Genomic DNA, 20046 nt, shown 5'->3' with positions numbered 1-20046 from the left:
AATTAAGAAGACTCCCGGTCCTTCCCCGCTTCATACCCAGGGTCTGTCACATTATATCCCTACATAATTATATAGAAAGAAACCATATTAATTATTAATTATTATTCATTATTAAATTTATACAAAAATAAAACAAAAACATTACGATATAAGCAGAGGGGTCAGAGTTAACGTTTAACATTCAAACTTATCTGTTAAGTGTTTGTTTCCATTAATGCTGGACAGTGTGTCCATAGTTGTATGAATATGTGTTGGCATTATGCACACATGTGTGTACGTGTTGTAATACTCAGTATCTGTAGAGATCTCAGCCCTTATTTAGTTACTCACAGTTCACAGAAGGAAAATGAAGCCTGTTTCCAAGTTCTGCATAGGTTCTTCGTGTTAGTCATTACTTGGTCAATGGAGCTGGTCAAAGGGGGGGGGGAAGGGCAAAAAACATACCAAAATGTTTATATTACAATTTTCATTTTGTTTTGGTGGGAAAAAATTCCACTTAAAAAAAAAATCCCCCCTCCCTTTTCTCCAGGGGCGAACAAGTAGAATAAGTGATAAAGTAGTTTGTTCCCACAATTTAGAGACAAAAATTTCAAAAATATAATTTTTCATTTAGAAATTTATCACAAACCTTTAATGAAAAATACATTTTTCCATGTAAAATTTTGTGGTCTTCAAAACCCCATTTAAAAAAAAAAATCTAACCAGCTGTAATAGTAAAGGTACCATCCATGATAGGGCTGATCTGCTCCCCTTTCATAGAGGCTACTCAGTCCCATCTAGAAATGTGCCCTGGAATATCAGCTGCCCTCCCAGGACTTTATGGTGGACACAGAAAAAGGTTTTGCTCCCAGAAGGCGATCTGTGTTCTTCGTCTTTGTTTCACGTCTGCTGTCACTTCCAGCAGACTCTCTTCTCAAGAGAGTGGAGTTACAAGAACCAATTTGCTTATTATTGAAGGGCCAGAGTTTACATTCACTCATTTTGATCCTCAAGATCTTCCTCTTTTTTAAGAGTGCTGCTCTCAAGTTGAGACCAAGAAGAGTGAGAAGGTAATAGAACAGGGCAACAATATGAACTTTCATACATACATCAAAATCATGGAAGGCTAAGACAAAAATCCCAAAGCAAAAACCTTCTGTCATACCCTGGATTTTCGTATCAAAATACCATATCAAATTTTGCATGAACTATATCTTAAATATAGTCTCTAACTACCAATATCCTCCTATCCAGATGTAGTAAAATTCCATAAACAGCAAATCAAGTATCTAAATACATTTTACTCATCTAGCTAAGTTCTGAACTCTCAAATTTGTAGGTAGGACAGCACTCAGACAGGTATTTTGTTTGTGGTGGGGGAAGATGGAGAAACTGACTATATATATTCAACACATCAGTTCTGTACAAGTCACACTCATGGTGTAAACAAACAAGATGGGATGCATCCAATTGCTCACACTTGGCATGTATATATGGGAGCAGGATTCAACCCACAAACAACTTTTTTTCCTTGTGTTAGAAACAATTCCTAACACAAGGAACAAATTGTCGTCCAAAAATGGTGCCTTTCTCAGCAAAGATGAGTAATATCCCAATACAATTTTTTTTTTTTGGAACTGGACTTGAATATTAAAAACCAAAAACCATAGTCCAACAAACTTGTAAAAACAAAACCATTAAAACCATAATGGCAAAGATATTCAAACTGGATACTTAAAGTAGGGCTTCTAAGTCCACTTTAAGGAAACCAAAACATGACCTGATTTTCCAAAGTACTGAAAATTCAGCAGCTACTACTTAAGTCAACACTTTTGAAAATCTGGCCACTTACTGAGATGCCATAATGTTGATTTTAGCTCCTAGTGTTAGGTACCCAATTTTGAAAAGTCTTGGCCAGAAAGCCAGAACACTTGCTAAACAAATTAAGCTAGATATGAATACTTTGCAAATAGTAAACTTTGCAAATAGTGTGCAACTTTTCATGCACTGTACATGTGAGGTCACACTGCATGGAGCATGCCATTTTGTAGGTCTACAGAGTGACCTCACCCTCACCATACATGCCAAGTCATGAAGATGCTATTTTGCATGTAAATGTAGCATTGCATGCTTAACTAAAAATGTTATGGCATGCTACTAGGTATTTATATGATCATCTTTTCATGGATACTTAGTGATAAATCATATCTCTTTGTTTACTATACTATTGTCATGGGATCCTGGGGTGCAATCCAGACCAGTGAGGGGTTGTATCACAACCTTCCCTGTAACCCAGGGTTCCTGAAATGCCCTGCTGCTGGGACTCATAACCTGGATACCAGCAGCCAGCAGACAAGCATGCAGGTCACACCCTGATTGTCTATGTGCTGTACATCCCTGGATCAGCAACTGTGGCTCTAGAAGCCTACCTACAGCACAGCAGCCTCACCCTGGCTTCCACCAGCCTTGGTTACTACTCATAGGGTGACCCCAACACACTCCCAACCATGAATGTTCCCCAAACCATGTTCTCTGCAGTGTCTGCCGTCCGGTTCTTTTCCTGGAGCATTCAGAGAAATAATAAGGTTTGTTGATCCTATAAAAAGCACATTACAGCTTATTAATTTAAGTGGAGCAAACACACTTTTTCCCTTTAAACACAGCACTGAGTTGTTTTATAGTAAAAATAAAACAAATTTATTAACACCAGACATAGGTTAAGCGATACCAAGTAAAAGAAATAACAGTAAAGATGGTTACAAGCCAATAAAAGTGAAGACATGCATCTAAAAGATTGAAACTTAATCTAGCAGGATACAGGCACCTACTTTCAATTCCCAGTGACTTAACCCCACACCCTATCCCCTTGGTTGAAGGAGTTATCTTTCTCAGCTTGAAAGAAGAGTTCTTTTCCCTTGTGTCTGTCTAGTGATGGGTTCCAAAGATGGCTTCTGTCCTTGCTTATAACTGCCAAAGTTCAGGAGGCAGGATGACCTCATGCTGGTATTCCTTTCCTGTGGGTTTCCCATCCACCTGCTAATTGGAATGTAAATGGGGCTTCTATTGTTTTTGGTCAGACATTGTGTGACCAGGATCCCAGGGGCTTACGCTGAGATTGCTCTATTAGGGCAAACTGCAAAGAATGGGGCAGACAATCGCCAAAACTGGTTATTCTAATACTTAGATCCACCAAGCTAGCAACAAAACAGCTTCTACAATACCTTACTGATTACCCAGAAGCCAACAACACAGCAACACAGCCTTGGGCTTCCACCCAGACAGCCAAGTCAAATATAATGAAGATTATTGAAAATCTTGTTCATCATATACAAAGTTCTACCAATCCCAAAGGACTGGGCATATTATCTCCCAGGTTAATGAGTATTTCAGATCTTACCCAAATACTCGCTTGCAGTCAATTCTTATCAACTACATTCAAATGTATTAAAAAAGACAAGAGAGAGAGTATTGGTTAAAAGATCATTATACATACAGACATGAGAATAGCTCTGAGATCAGTTTCATGGTAAACATGGTGAGCTTTGGAGTTGAAAAGAGTTCTTTCAGAATTAGTCTATAGGTTCAGTCCAATGTCCTATAGCAAGGTGATCCAAATGAAACTGGAGACCTCAATCTTGTGGCTCGTGCCCCCCCAGGGGAGCATAAGCAGATTTGAGATAATAAGGATCAGGACACAAGAGTCTGCTTTATAGTTCTTTTGCAGCGAGCAGTCCTTGGGTGAACAATAGGCAATCATCAGAGCTTTGAAGTAGACCTATTTCTTAAATTTCACCGGTAATTAGCTACCTGGATTAACATAAGGCAATTGCCTATCTCCACCATTTGCAGGTGATTTACCACAAACTTCAAAGAGAAATTAAGACAGTGATATCACTATATTTACAGTTCATTTAAATGTTAATATCTCCTTTTGATCTCTGAATTAACAAAATACAGCAATAGACAGGAACTATTTGGAACAATATATATGTAAATATACAAAACACAAACATTATCTACTAATATGTCTCTAAAGGTAGAATCTGGGTCAATTAGCCTGCAAATTGCTTAATCCTTTCTGGCCCTGTGTCACACCTTGCTTAATTTTATTGGAGATGGGTAGATATTCCCTCCTGTCTCAGAGACACCCGTTTCTCCCTTTGTTTGGACACAGGCTTTAAAGCAATGGTGGGCAACCTGTGGCCCATGGGCCGCATGCGGCCCATAAGTTGCCCACCACTCCTTTAAAGCCTAATATCAATGAATATCCATAATTTCTTATATAGTGTTAATATGTGCATTTTACTATAATATTAATCACCAGTGTGTCATAGGCTGTCATAAAACATGTCTCTCGGTTAACTTTTATCATACAGTAATATTGTATACAATCAATTGATTTAATTGCTTATCACTTGAGGTTCACACCCTCCGTCTTTATAGCCCAGATAACGTTTCTCTTCCCTGCTGGAAGCTGTCTCCTCTCCCCACTTGTTAGCCTGATAGCTTTGCTTGCCAAATATGTAAATGGACCTTCATTGCCTCTGCCTGACAACCAGGCTGGTCAGAGAAGCAACTATACATTCCTTTGTCTAGGGCAGACCTGTTTACTAACTCCCCCTGACATGCCTGGTTTAAACACATTTTAGTTATTATTTCAGCATATATCCATAACTCTTAATACACTGCATACAGACATCTCGCAAGAATAAAAATGGTCAGTGAGTTATTAGTTTTCCAATGACATATTACATAACTCCTTTTAGATACAAATTATAAACGTTGTGAGTCGGGGTACATTAAATTGGCCATACCAGCTGAAACTCATTACCTGATTGATACTAGTGAGCCCCTTGTCTTTGGTTCTGGGATGCTCTTAGGGTCACACCTCCCCCCTTACAAAGCTGCAGGAGATTTAGCCACTGGCTTACCCGGAGGCAGCAGGTCAGAGCCCTCTTTCCTGGAGACAGCATCTTCCACCATATTTTCTTCCCTCTTTATATAGAAAAAAAACTGTTTTTTCATCTTTGTTTGTTTACAGTCTCCAGGACATGATATATGAGAGTGTCCATAATTTCACCTCCAGAGTTGTCACAAATATTTCACAGTGACATTAATGATCACTGTGTTATTAGATTTCAAATGATATAACACGTGTCACCTTTTAAATAAATATAATGACACCAATCTGTGAGGTGTAGTGAATATGTCAGACCTGAAATGAGTTACTTATACAGAGTCATCATCATCATCATCACTCCCATAACCGCATTGGTCATTGGGGCACCATTATTGATGAGCAATCAACCAATTGTCTCCACCCCTGATGATCGTGTGTCAATGCCTGAGTCTCTACGAAGTCCATTCCTGTCCACTCTTTTATGTTGTCAATCCATCTCTTCTTCTGTCTACCTCTTCTTCTCTTCTCTTGTATTGTCCCTTGGAGGATGATCTTGGATAGGCCAGATGATCTTGTTACATGGCCATACCACTTCAGCTTGCACTTCTTCATGGTCGTCTGTAGGTCTTCATATGTCCCAGCGCATTGGGTGATGATGTTGAGGACCTCTTCATTAGTGACATGGTCGAAGTAGGAGATGCCCAGGATTTTACGGAAGCATCTCATCTCTACTACCTGTATTTGCTGTTCAAGTTCTGCCATAAAGGTCCATGTCTCGCACGCATACAGAAAAATGGAGATGACCAATGTGTGTAGCAGTTTCCGTTTGGATTCTAGGGAGATGTTCTTATTCCTCCAAATTGGCTTTAGCTTTGCCTGCTGCTGTTGTTTGCACAGTTCTTGCCCGAATTTCTGCCTTGGATCCTTCATCAATGATGATTGCCCCCAAATACTTGAAACGTTTCACTGCCTCCAGCTCTCATCCACTGACAGCAATATGTGAGCTGATCCCATCATGTCTGTTTGTCATCAGCTTGGTTTTCTCTGCACTGATTTCCATGCCATATTTTGCAGCGGTTTCATCCAATCGTTTCACAAGGTTGGCAAGTTCATCTTCACTGCCTGCCAGGCCATCAATGTCATCAGCAAACCGAAGATTTGAGATTGTTCACCCCCCTATGCTGACTGTGCACATGTGATCTTCTAGGGCATCAGTCATTATGCGCTCCAAGTAGATGTTGAACAGCACGGGCAAAAGAAGGCAGCCTTGCTGGACTCCAACAGTGGTGCAAAATCACTCTCCTATTGTGCCGTTGATAAGAACTGCACTGCTAGCCTTGGCATACAGCTGTTTAATGGTAAGAATAAGCTTACGACCAACATTGTACTTCTTCATGGTTGCCCATATTGCTTCGTGCCATACTTTGTCAAATGACTTTTTGAAGTCAACAAAGACGTAGTAGACGTCCTGCTGGTGTTGTCAGTATTTCTCACATAGAACACGAAGGTTGAAAATCTGTTCTGTGGTACTTCTTCCAGCACGAAAGCCAGCCTGTTCTTCAGCAATGATATCGTCTGCTTGTGGCTTCAATCTGTTCAATATGACTTTCAACATCATTTTGCTGGGATGGCTAATCAAGCATATGGTCCGGTAATTTTGACACAATTGCAGGTTGCCTTTCTTTGGCACAGTGATGATTAGTGACTATGTCCACATGGAGAGCCATTCACCGGTCTGCAAGATCTTGTTGCAGATGTTGGTGAGTACATCTATTACTATTTCTCCTCTGAATGTCATCAATTCGGCTGGGATGTTGTCAATACCTGTAGCCTTTCCGTTCTTGCATGATTTCACAGCTGTCTCCACTTCTTCATGTAGTATTGGAAAGTCATCTTCCTCTGAATCTGGGCTTTCTAAGACACTAGGATCTCCATTTGTCTGGTGGTTGTATAGATCAGAGCAGTAGTTTGTCCACCTGTTGATGAAGTCCCTTTCTTCTGTAAGACTGTTCCCTTCTTTGTCTTGAATTGTGTTTGCTTTGGTCCATCTTTACTTCATCAGATCTTTTACAACCTGAAAAGCTCATTTGCTATTTTTATTATTGATACACTCTTCAATTTTAGAGCATTGTTTTTTCAATCCATATCTCCTTGGCCACCTTAATTTCTTTCTTGATCTTTCTGCCTGTATTTATCAGTTCCCTCAGTGCTGTTCTTGTTTCTCTTAAGTTCTCTTCTAATGTCACACATTTGTAGTATTCATTTCTGAGCCATGGTTTTCTCTTCTTATGATGTTTCCCAAGGATGTCCATTGCTGCCTCATTCATTACAGTGTTGAAATTGTTGGCCATTGTTTCTACATCTTCCTTTAGAACAAGCAGCAGAGCAAATTTTCTGCCGATCATTGCTTGGAATGACTCTGCAATGGTTCGGTCTCTGAGTCTTTCTAAGTCAAACTTGGTTCTGGTGAACTTTGGCCTTACAGTTTTCCTTAGTCGCAGCCAAAAATTTAGCATCACAAGATCATGATCACTTCCAATACCAGCAGCAGGGAAGTTCCTTGTTTTAGCTCTGTTAATCCCAGAATGAAAATGGTTTTGCACCATGATGTAGTCGATCTGGCGGTGATGTAGACCATCAGGTGCGTGCCATGTTGATCATCTGGATGCTTTATGTGCTCCTAATATGTTTGCAAGAACCAGATTGTTATAGCTAGCAAACTCCAAAAGTCTCAATCCTCTCTCATTGGTTACCGCATTACAGAGTAGTGAACTACAAATAGGCCTCTGTGTCACAACTATATCATACCAACTTGTTCCACAGATGTATTGAGTCCTTTAAATAGCCTATTTGCACCAAACATCTACGGATTGACTCTATTATCACAAGTGTTCTGACCTTGGGGATGGAGGGTATTGCATTCTCCTACATCTGAAGTGTAGGGAAATGGTAACCTGGGGTGCCATATAAAAAACAACCATATTAATCCATGCTTGATTATTTGCAGCAGTGTGTACATGGACTGTAGGTTGCATGGACTCATTTCAGACTTAATTATAGTCAGTTGCATTGTGCCCTTTTTGACATGAATACATTTCCCCTTGTTTTGTTATCTGTACATATTAAATCACTTTCACATGTACGCCATATTTAACAGATCTATCATAGGACATTTATTATCACTTGAAAATACCATGCAATTAGGGTAAACAGTACAATTTATGCAATATACATTTTTTTTTTGCTTGAGTGCATGGATTTGCTGTTACATGTATGTTATGCATTGCAACACATAGCCTTCCTGACATCCTGTCTCTCTCTTCCTATCTCTGTATACAATGGGGCGAAGGCTACAGGTCCAAGCAGGATGAAGCTGTCACAAATAACCAATAGAGGCTATGGTGTAAAATGTTTGGAGGACGGGGGAAGGGAAGGAAAGATCCAGTGATGGCATGCCAGGCAGTGGTGGTCAGACAAAGACCTTTTTGAGGTTTTATTCTGGAAGCAAAGAATGAGGGGTCACTTACACTATCCAGCAGAAGACTGTAGCTCCCACATCACATCCCAAATGAGGTATGAAGGTTTCCTAAGGCATTTCACTTTGCTTCAGCAATAGATCTTGATTTAGGGAGTTTTCCATCAGTGACTACCGTTTCAGTTCTCCCATGGTCTTTGTTACTGTGGCCTAGTCATGAATTCAGAAGGGTGCAATCTCTTCCCTTTCAAGGACTCACATTAGAGCCCTCAGATAGGTAGTCCTTTGTACTGTTGGGATCTGGGTCATAGCAAGCAAAAATGTGTTTAGAAAAGGGTGTTTAGAAAAGCAGGATCATCATAAGTTCAGGAAAGTCAAAGCAGGCAGGATCACTAAGAACCAGTTTTCTCTGGGCTTTTTAAGGGAATCATACAGTCCATACAAAACAATTATCCAATAATTGCACGTCTGTATTTTTGTATGCAATTACTGTGATCATGTCTATCCAGATCAGGTGACTATATGCATAAGTGGCTATTAAGGTACATTTGCATATGCAATCCTGGATTTTTGCTCAGAAATGCAGTAAATTGTGCTCACAAACACAGGGCTGCAACTGCATGCACATTTTTGTGCATGGATATCTTTAAAAAAGTCCTCAAACAGAAGTGAAAACAGAGGGTACTAGGAACCAGAAAATGGAACAGCACACAGCAAGTCAGGCCTATCCTTCACCAAATACAACCATCCCGTCAACACCACCAAGATGGTGAAGTGCTTGGATGAGATCAGCTTATGGATGAAGCACAGCTGAACTGAAGCAAGACAGAGGTGATGCTGGTGGGCAGAGTTTGCAGCCACAGTGAAGTCCCCTTTGATTGAAGGTACACACCCACAACTGGTCAATTCAGTCCATAATTTAGGAGTGCTCCTGGATTCCTCACTGATGTTAAGCTTTTACATAGCTGTATCTGTGATTAATGCTTTTTCACCATCTTTGGCTGGCTAGGAGATTCCATCCCATCTTGGTGAACAATGACCCGGCCTCAAGTTATTCACAACTCTATCACCTCTTGGCTGGGCTACAGCAATACAGTATGCCTGGGCATGAAGCCTTAGGAAATTCCAGCTGGTACAGAACACTACGGTGTAGCTCCTCAGCAGCACTAGCTATTATGAGTATATCAGACCTCTGTTCTCTGCTCTCTGCACTGTATTCCCAAAGAATATTGAATCAAGTTTCAGGTCTCAGTCCTTATCTTCAAGCCACTCCTTGTCCTGTGCACAGGATATCTAAAAGACAGCTCTGGAATGATGACCGTGGTCAACAACTTCACTCCTCTGGCACAGTGGAACTCTCTACAATGAGCGTAAAGCCCAGAGCTTTCTTGGGGGCCAGACCAAGGCCATGAAATGAACTCTCCCAGGGTCATCACAAGCTTTCTGCTCTAAGTGAAAGGCACTTCTTTGACCTTGCCTTCTCTAACATAGCCATATAGAATGCACACATCCACAATTCCAAAACAGAACACTCCATTACACATACTTCTCCCCATAGGGAGAGGATGAGAAAACAAATGACAGATGTTTGTCACTGCAGGAAGGTACTCACATACAACAGTGAAGGGGGCAGTGTAAGAACCTATTAGTATGGAATAGAACAGACAGAAACAAGATCTATGAAAGTACCGTTGTGCTACTGGGTCTTTTGTTTGTTTATTTTTGTTTTGTTCTCTCCATTTCCTCAACCTATTTTATCTCTCAGATTAAAGAAATTCATGAATTTTACTTCAATGTCCCTGTTTACCCAGAAAAATACACATGTTGTCATTCAGAAGCCTCTTTTTTTAATTTCTCTCTTATACACACAAAAGACATTGAGTGCCTTGCTATTTTTTTATTATGTTTGTGTAGGAGTTTTCCCCATTCAGATGGTGTTTCATGGGTCAGCTTTACTGGAAGCTCTCATATGTAGATAAACTCAAAGAGTTTAATGCCCGCAGGGACTATTCGTACATCTAGTGGGACCTTGAAGTATGTCTACACTGCATTGTAAACATGGGTCTGTGGGACCCACACTTGTGGTCTTGGTGTTTCCAAGCCCATGCCTGAGTGTCCATACTGCATTGTAAATCTGGGTTTTCAATTGCTGGACCTGGTTTCAGAGCTGTGCTAATGCACTCATACTACACTACACAGACCTTTTGACTCAGGTGTGTGGCTTCACCTGCATCCACACTGCAAAATGACAGGGCATAGTACTCAAGTACCAGAAACCCATGTTTATATGCCCAGGGTAGAGCATGGAGCCTGCCTCAGTCTCAGGCCAGCAATGTGTAGGAGGGGCTAAAGGTCAGGGCCTAGATGGGTGGAGTGGAGGAGAGGGGATGTGTCAACTAGTTCAGGCTGGGCTGGGCTGTGTCTCCTCAGGGAGTTAACCCAGCAGGGAAGCAGCACCTCCAGCTCCCGGATCCAATTTCACCAACTGCCCAGAGACACAAATATACTCCTAGGGACGGTAAATAGGAACTGCCCATACAGTGTGTGTGCCCATCTGCTTTGTCCTGCCGGATTGTGTCTGTAATTGTATGGGATGCTAAACAGTATTATTCTGTTCAGCCACTAGGTGGCATTGTGTGTAACATACCTTATTTAAGCTAACCTCAGCCAGACCTGGCAGAACATTACCGTATCTTACAGTGAACTCATCGGGGGTAGGCTCATGGGGGTGGCCAGTCCATATCTGGTACAGAAGCCTGACCTGCTAGTAGCAGCTCTGCAACCCACCATGTACAAGGTGTACATAACATGGTGTCAGAGGACAACAGCAATAGAAAGAAAACAGCAACCAATATTACAAACTGATGGACCAAAGCAACAAAGGTTACATGACAGGAAAAAAAAGAAGCGACACAGGTTGCAGAATCTCATCAACATGCCACTCTTCAATGCCCCAGTGAACTTCAGCTTTGACAAAAACTTCACAATGGACAAACTGGAAGCAGTATTTTGCAAGGTTTCAAATTGCTTCAAAACTCCCTGAGGAAACTGAAGATATATAAGCTCTTTAATTTATGATATGGGGAAGTAGGCAGAGCATATCTTTAAAATCCTTTGACTTTACTGAAATCAGTCACTAACATGAAAATGAAAGGGTTCTGGCTATGTCTGATGCATACTTTATACCTCAGAATTGTGGTTTATGAAAAGAACATGTTTTCACCAGAGGATTCAAGACCAGGGGAAAATGCTGAATGTTTTATAAGAGACCTGCATGCATTGGCTGAAAACTGTGATTTTGGAACTGCAAAACATGAAAATATCAGAGACAGGCTCGTTATTGGATTAAGAGATACAATCTTTCACAGCAGCTACAATTAAAAACACACTTAACACTAAACCCAGCTATTCAAACAGTAATGCACTGTGAGCTGATGAGACAGCAAAACCAAAAGCAACTTGCCAGACTTGAAAACCAAAAAAATAGCTTAGAAGCTGTTAACAGACACAGCATGAGTGCTGCAAGTAATTACCATAAAACCACTGAGACAAGGATAACTAACTCCCAGGCTAAGAGGAACAAATTCCAGGCAAACACCAAATCCTTGCAGCCTAAATGCACAAAATGTGGAAAAATTCTTCTCCCAAGAGATGATGCATGTCCAGCCAAAGGTGCAAGATGTAATAAATGCACAAAATGTGGACATTTTGCCACATCAAAGCAGACTCCTATTACAGACAATCAAGAGCTATTGTTTCTGGGTTCATCACATGTGATGATACAGAACCGGCTTGGATATGAAACTGAATATTCATGAAAATACTATTTAGCTTAAAATTGACTCAGAAGCAGATGTCACAGTCATCTCAGACAGGACTTACAATAAGCTTCCAACCCTCCCAGAGCTGAACTCACCTGACACACCCCTGACTAGCTCTGTAGGTATTCTAAACTGCAAGGGACAGTTCACCACAGAAACAACTTATAAAGACTAAATCTTTGCAATAAAAGTGTATTCAATAATAGGATCACCTATCAACAGCCTTCCAGTCGCAGTGTGGCAGCCACGATGGGCGTAGGGAGAAGGGAGGAAAAACTCAATGGAACATGTGGTGTTATTGGACTTTTGGAAGGTGATCCAATATAAATAACCTTAAGAAATAATGCTGAACCATACAGCAAACAGCTTTCCTATCCCATTACTTCATAAAGTGGAAATTGAGTTGAAGAGAATGGAATGGATTGGACAAATTGAGAAAATCTGAGAAAATGGCATGATGTGCCCCAATGGTACTGGTTAGAAAGAAAAATAGAAAAAATACATATCTATCTTAAAAGACTTAGTGAAGCAGATGTGAGAGAAAAATATATCCTCTCAACACCAGAAGACATCCTCCCCAAAATGAAAGGAGATATCATGTTCTCCAAGCTGGATGCCTCAAGTGGATTCTGGCAATTTCCTTTGGACAAAGAAAGTGCTAAGCTGACTACATTTATCACACCCTTTGGGAGATTTTGCTTTTGAAGATTACCTTTTGGTGTTACCAGTGCACCTGAAATCTTCCAAAGAAAGATGGCAGAACTGTTAATGAACACAACTGGAGTTGTAGTTTTCATGAATGATATTTTGATAGATGGATCTTCAATGGAAGAACACAACAAAATCCTCAGCGAAGTCCCAAGTCTAATCAATTAACCCAGACTGAAACTAAAGAAGTGTGTTTTCTGGCTACCCCAAATCATGTTTTTGGGACAGAAAATAAACAAAGATGGAATCAGTCCTAGCCCTGAGAAAGTAAAAGCAATTCAATAATTCAATGCATCAACAAATGTACCAGAACTAAGACACATGACCTTAGTATCTAAAGGACACTAAAGGTCACTAAGGAAGTGACAAGATACGACTTTGTGGAATGTGGGTAATTAACCAAGTCAAATGGACTCATGATTAATAGATAATAATTCCAAATAAAATGAGAAGAGAAATACTAAACCTCATCCACGAAGGACATCCAGGATTAACTAAATGCCATGAAAGGGCCGGTCAATCAGTGTGGTGACAGGCCTCAGCAAGGACATAAACAAAGCATCTGCATGTGACCATTACAGAACAAACAACACAAAGAATTTTTAATAACACCTCGACTAGATAGACTTTAGAAGAGACTAGGTGAAGATTTATTCAAATTCAGAAGACATCATTATCTGACAGTAGTGGACTATTTTTCCAAGTATATAAAAATAATGTACTTGAAAGACATGACATATCACAGATTTACAGAGAAACTCAAGTGCACTTTTACTCATTTTGGTGTTTCAGAACAACTAGTTATAGAGCAGCAGTTCTCAAACTTCATTGCATTGTGACCCCCTTCTGACAACAAAAATTACTACACGACCCCAGGAGGAGACCGAGAAGACCAAGCCCACTCGACGCACGCCAACCAGGAGGGGGCAAAGCTGAAGCCCAAGAGCTTCTGCCCTGGGCAGGGCCATGTAACCTTAGCCCTGGGTGGTGGAGCTTGGGCTTGGGCTTCAGCCCTGGGTGGTGGGGCTTGGGCTTCAGACTTGCTGGGACCCGGGGCCAACACGAGCCTTGGCGACCTCACTAAAATGGGGTTACTGACCCACAGTTTGAGAACCCCTGTTATAGAGCATGGACCACAATTCACTGCAGCAGAATTTAAGTCATTCTGAATAAAATATGATTTTGATCGTATTACTAGCCACCCATATTACCCACAAGCAAATGAAAAGGTTGAGAGAGCTGTACAGATAACCAAGAAAATCCTACAGCAGGAAGATCTGTCCTGGCTCTTCTGAGTTATAGATCAACACCAACAGCAGCTACTGGATATAGTCCAGCACAGCTCCTGATGGAAAGTCAATTCAGAACTACAGTTCCAACTTGGAAAATAACTTATCTCTGTAGTGGCCAAACATGAAGAAAGTAGCCAAATCTGATAAAAAGACAAAAAAAGCTTATAAATACTTTTACAACAGACCACACTCAGTTAAAGAATGAACCGTGAACTGTGTTCATGCCAGACTGGATGGAGAAAAAGAATGGACAACTCCAGCTGTCATAAAGAAAAAGAATTCTGTGATCAAGATCAACAGAGGAGAGCTCAACAGAAACCGTTGACATCTACAGTTTGTTCCTCAGAACGAACAATCAACAGAGCAAACTCTTCAGGTGGCAGATGCAGAACAAGAGGACGATGACCCAAGGATTCCAATCTGACCACAGCCCAGTGTTGCAACTAATGGACAGCCAGGTGACCAAGTTATTACACATTCATGTCATGTAATTAGAAAATGGATACAACTCAGAGACACTTAACAGACTGATCCATATTAAACGTCAATGATAACACAATCATGTACATTTTGTATATAAGCCTGACCTGCTAATAGCAGTCCTGCAACCTACTGTATATGAGGTGTATCTGCCTATCCCAGAACCTCTGTCTGCCTGATTTACCCACTCTTGTGCCCCAGCCTTGCTGAGCCAAGGGCAAATGCCATTTGAACCATGTAAGGTCAACACCAGGAGGTGAGAGTACCTTAAAAACAATGAAGCTGGCAAAAAAACTTCTCTGCTGGGTCAGCTATCTTGTGACCAGGGCCGGCTCTGGCTTTTTTGCCGCCCTAGGCAAAAAAGCCACCCATCGCCCCTCCCCGCCAGCGCGGCAGGGGAGGGCGCCGAGCAATCCCCAACTGGCCGGAGCGCCGGGGGGAGGGCAGCGAGCCCGCCGCGGCTCAGCTCTCCCCAGCGGCCAGAGCGCCGGGAGGAGGGCGGGGAGCCTGGCCGGGGCTCTCTGCTCTCCCCGGCGGCCAGAGCGCCGGGAACAGGGCGGAGAGCCCGACCGGGGCTCTCCGCTCTCCCCGGCGGCCAGAGCGCCGGGAGCAGGGCGGAGAGCCTGCCGCGGCTCTCTGCTCTCCCCGGTGGCCAGAGTGCCGAGGGGAGGGCGGAGAGCCCCCGGCGGCCGGAGTGCCGCGGGGAGGGCAGCGAGCCCAGTCGCGGCCCCGCTCTCGGGCAGGAGCGTCCCACCGCGCCGCCCCCCTCCAGGCGCCACCCCAAGCACATGCTTGGTGGGCTGGTGCCTGGAGCCGGCTCTGCTTGTGACTTGTGGGATCCTCCAGACCACCTATGCTCAGTCAGATGGATTGCAATTCCAATCTCTCTCCAAATCAGAGGCAGCTGTGAAACCTGCTGCCTGGTGGATTTTATGCATAGATACATTTTATTTTTGTATTGCACATTTGAGGAGGAGGCTGAATCAATCCTGGGATTTGTTTTTTTTGTTTGTTTGGTTTTTTTTTTTACAGTGTCATGTTTTGATCTGTCTTCCTCCTTTTTGTTTTAATTCTGTGTCATTGTATTTCCTCATTATTTTTACAGGGAGAGTTCAGCTCTGGTCATTCCTGTTGTGGCAAAAATATTAATCAGTGGTTACTTTTTTTCTTGTAGGGAAGAAACTGAGCGATTAGTCCTCTGACATCTAAAGAGGACAGGGGCTGAGGGTTGCTCTGTATTGCTCATTATTTTTATTCCTATATATTTCTTCCTTTGAGCTGGCAGGTTGGATATGGGTAGTGAGAACTTTCTTTTCACACCTACATGTGAGGATACTTAAGCAATTTATAACTGGGCTCTTTGTAGATAAGCTTACAGCAGAGGCCAGCTCAGTTGTGGATGCTAACAGGACTTGCTCTGAATACCGATCTGTTGTCCTAGCACTGCTGGCAGTTATCTGAAAATGTATACTTAATAGATGACACTTTTTCCTTCTGTATTAGCAGCAAACACTTGAGTAGTGCCTGCTTTAGAGCTGAGCAGTGAAAACAGCTTGCGACAAACGTCATCCACATTCACATACATGTTCCTTGCTCTTGGTTCCCAAAAGAGGTCATGTAGCTGAACTGCCTTTGGCCATGATCTCGCAAACTTCTCTCTTTACATATGGGTTGTGTACGTAGCTCCCATCAGGCTCGTGTCTCTTAATCGGAGGTGAAGGGGAGCACCAGGCTGCTTAGCTCTCAGCAGGGCCGGCTCTGGCTTTTTTGCCGCCCCAAGCAAAAAAATAAAAAAAAAACCCTGTGGGGCGGCTGGAGCAGCAGAGCTAAAAAACCTGTGCAGGGCGGCGGGAGCACGGGTGCAGGGCGACTCCCGGTGCTGCAGACGTGCTGCGGGCAGCGGGGGGGAAGGGGAGGGAGTCGGGGGAGAGAGAGAAGGGGGGCAGCCAGGGCTTCCTTCAGCTGGGGCGCTCGCCACGCGGCCCCTCCCGCCGTGCCGCCTGCCGGGAGGGCTCCACGCCACTCCGGGCGGCAGGCAGGGAAGGACGCAGGCTGCCCTACCGGGCTTGCTACACACCTGGCACCAGTTGGGGCAGACGGAGCACGCAGCCCGCTCCCAGCAGGGCGCTCCCATCCTCCGCGCCACCAGAGCGGCGAACCATAAAGAAAGAAAAAAAGGATTCGAGGGAATGCCGCCCCTTAGAATCTGCCGCCCCAAACACGAGCTTGCTTGTCTGGTGCCTGGGGCTGACCCTGGCTCTCAGGTGCCAGGATGTATGCAGCGAGAGCACCTGATGGCTGGGATTTGCGCTGGAGGGTAACCAGAGAACTTGCACTCAAAGCTGCAGCCACTTGAGTTCTCCTTGTGGCTGAAATGTGAAGGGGGCTCAGGCAGATTGCAGTACACAGTGCTCTGCTGAGCTGATATGGGAAAACACTGCTAGGGATGCCATTTGCACAGCCTCCTAAGCTACCAGCCAGTGACGAACCCCAAGAGTCTCCTAGCCGGGAAAGGACAACGATCAACGTGCTGCTTAACATTACTGGAACAGCATTCCAGTGCCACTACACCACTGGTGTGGACCCAAGTCACAGTGGGACTCAGGCTCTGACCCACTCCCCTACCAATGTCCTAGGATCTGGGTCCTGCATGCTTGCTGACAAGTCAGACTGGGCTCAAGCCTGAGTAAGAGCCTGAACTTAATTTGCAGTGTAGACATACCCTTGTATATCACAGGCCATTACATTTCATCCAATTACCACTATATTGAGATAGGCTGTGGTTAATGCTGCGGTATGTATAATCTCTTTTTTAAAATTCAGCAGATAGTGGTGTTGGAGTACAATTAAACACAACTAAATACAAAGGCCCTAAAATGGAGAAACCCCTGAAAATACATTCACAGGAAAATTTCTAATGAAGTTTTTTTTGTAATGATTCACAAATACAACTGGACTTTGAATGAAAAAAACATGTTTAATGAAGATATGAAATGTTGACATTAAAGAATCATGTTTTTCATAACTGCCCCTCCCCTAACACAAAATAACATATATTGACTTATGACACTGAAATATAAAATGAAGAATTGTTAATGGTAAGATTCAGAGCTTTGATAGCTATATTTTTAGTGCTTGGTAATTAGTGAATGAGTACAGATGAGATAATACTAAGTCTCTGCCAGCATAAGGGTGAGTGTGCCATTTTTTTTTCTTTTACATAGAATTGCTAATCTGCTTAAAATGTTATTGGGGACAGAACCAAGGTAACATGTTGTGTTAGAAGATGTAAGTAAAAGATATACAAACATGTAATGATAAATAAAAACCCTTTTTATCTGGGAAGATCCAGGGCAGGGTGACACAAATACAACATGATCCAGAAATTGCAAACTCAGCAGAAAAAATCCAGAAATTGGAGAACTGAAGCTTGCACATGTGTAACATATGGGTTACCTAAAATCCAAAGGGCTGATGTGCTAAAAGCTAATTGGATGAAGATGAAGTAATCTGCAATGCAGAAATGTATAAAAGACCTAAGTGAACACAGGCCCAAAGTGGAGAAACACTGGACCAGAAACTGAAGAATGGGACTGAAGGACCGGAGCAAGGCATCAGAGAAGGTGACAACTATCATGGAAGGTGGAAGAACTTCCCGGTGCCCCAGAATGTGGTAACTTGGATCCATTTACCAATTCTGTCTTGTCTGTTATTTGTCTGGCATAAATGTATATCCAGACACTTTAAGTGACAATAATTCTGTATGGAATTGTATAAATAAAGGCAAAAATTGATTAAGCCTAAACTGGATGGATTTGTGATTCAGTTTCCCAACTTTTATCCTCAAAAGTGGCACTGCACAGGCCAAAGAATCAGTAATTTTGTGGGTTCACTGTGAGATCGTGGGAGGAAACAGGCTGGCCATTAAAATGGGTTTTTCACTCTGCCAGGGTAGGCCCTGAGCTAAATCTAGAGATTATGAGCAGAACATGACAAAAGTATCTTTATTGTTATTACATATTTACAGTATGATAACACTCAGAGGCCCTAATTGGTATTGGGACGTTATTATGCCATGCACTGTACAAACTCAGAAGGAGACATGGTCCTTTCCTTTTCAGGATTCCAAGCTTCAATCCAATGCTGAAGATTAAACCTAAACTGTGCCCACTGGTATGAGGTGAGCTTAAAGTCACCCAGGATAGTGTCATGATTGTCATGAAGGCCATGAGATCCCTAGATTAACCATCAGAATGTACTTTACAGTTGTCTCAAACAATAACTCTTGATTACTTCAGTTTCAAACAGACAAAAATCTGGGGAGGAATCTAAGAGAGTAGCTAGTTCCTATTGCATTTTTATTCACATGCCAAAGAGAGACTCAAATGAATTCATCTTCTGGAGACGAATCAAGATCAAGCCAGCTGTAGAAAGCCAAGCTAACTCCTTCAACACACTCTAACCCCCTCATCTGCTCATGCTGAACTGAGTAACTATTTGGATAAAAGCCAGCCAAAATAGAACCAGCAGCATTGTCTCAGTAGGGAAGATCAAGCCAGTGGAATAACTCATATTTAAAGTTAAGCATATACTTAAGTGCTTTACTAGATCCAGCCTAGAGTGCTCAACACCTCATAGAACCAAGCCCTTAGTGAATTGTATTTTCCCAGCTATATTGCAGCTCAGGAATGAAAGTATCCTGGGCTAACAAGCATTTCAGTCTCTGGTTGCCAAGGTCTAGGATATGGTTATAAATTGAAAACACACTCCATAAATAAAATCCTATAGCATTAGACAGATAAAAGCTGATTCTTGTTAGCAGATCTAGTAAAATGTGACATCATTTCTTTACCCTGAACTATATTCCCCCATCATCCTCTTGCATTCACACTACTCTATTCCTACTGAGGTAACTTTTCACACTGAAAAGTAGTGACATGAATATTAGAGGTCACTCCACTTTTCATCAGATTCCTCCCAATGATGTTTCCAGCCTTTCATTGGTAGCTACCATCACAGAAGGCAGTAAAAGGGACTTACAATCCACCAAGGAGCATACTTCATCCATAAAAATACTTGGTAATCCAGTCTTGTCAGTTCATTATCCTAAGTTACCCGTGTTACTAGTCAGTCACAAATTCACAAGCGAGAGTCTGCAGGTGCATTGGGATTATGTCTCAGTACTATTGGAAGTTTGAGACTGGTTTTCAGTGCAGCGCTCGTGCTTTGGCCATTCATTTAGAATAGAAATTTTTGATGATTAGTGATGTTTAAAAGGTTAATAGAAAATGACTTTTCTCAAAAAAGCAAGCAAACAAAAAACTCTAGCCAAAAGTTGATGAATGGGATATGACGATAAAAGGTACAGCTGCAGAGCAGATTTCCTGTACT

General features: G+C 42.3%; 1 long non-coding RNA gene across 1 annotated transcript in view; it reads right to left on the bottom strand.

The window, feature by feature from the left end:
- Positions 1 to 20046, bottom strand: part of LOC135984233 (uncharacterized) — a 78198-nt gene that overhangs the window by 32324 nt on the left and 25828 nt on the right. Inside the window, exon 2 of the long non-coding RNA XR_010602159.1 lies at positions 331 to 408. This is a non-coding gene — a long non-coding RNA (uncharacterized LOC135984233). The remainder of the gene's footprint in view (positions 1 to 330; positions 409 to 20046) is intronic.

Source organism: Chrysemys picta, chromosome 6 (genome assembly GCF_011386835.1).
Source record: "Chrysemys picta bellii isolate R12L10 chromosome 6, ASM1138683v2, whole genome shotgun sequence".
Classification (NCBI taxonomy): Eukaryota; Metazoa; Chordata; order Testudines; family Emydidae; genus Chrysemys; species Chrysemys picta.
Note: the sequence above shows the minus strand (reverse complement) of the source record. Positions and strands in the feature narration are given on the sequence as shown.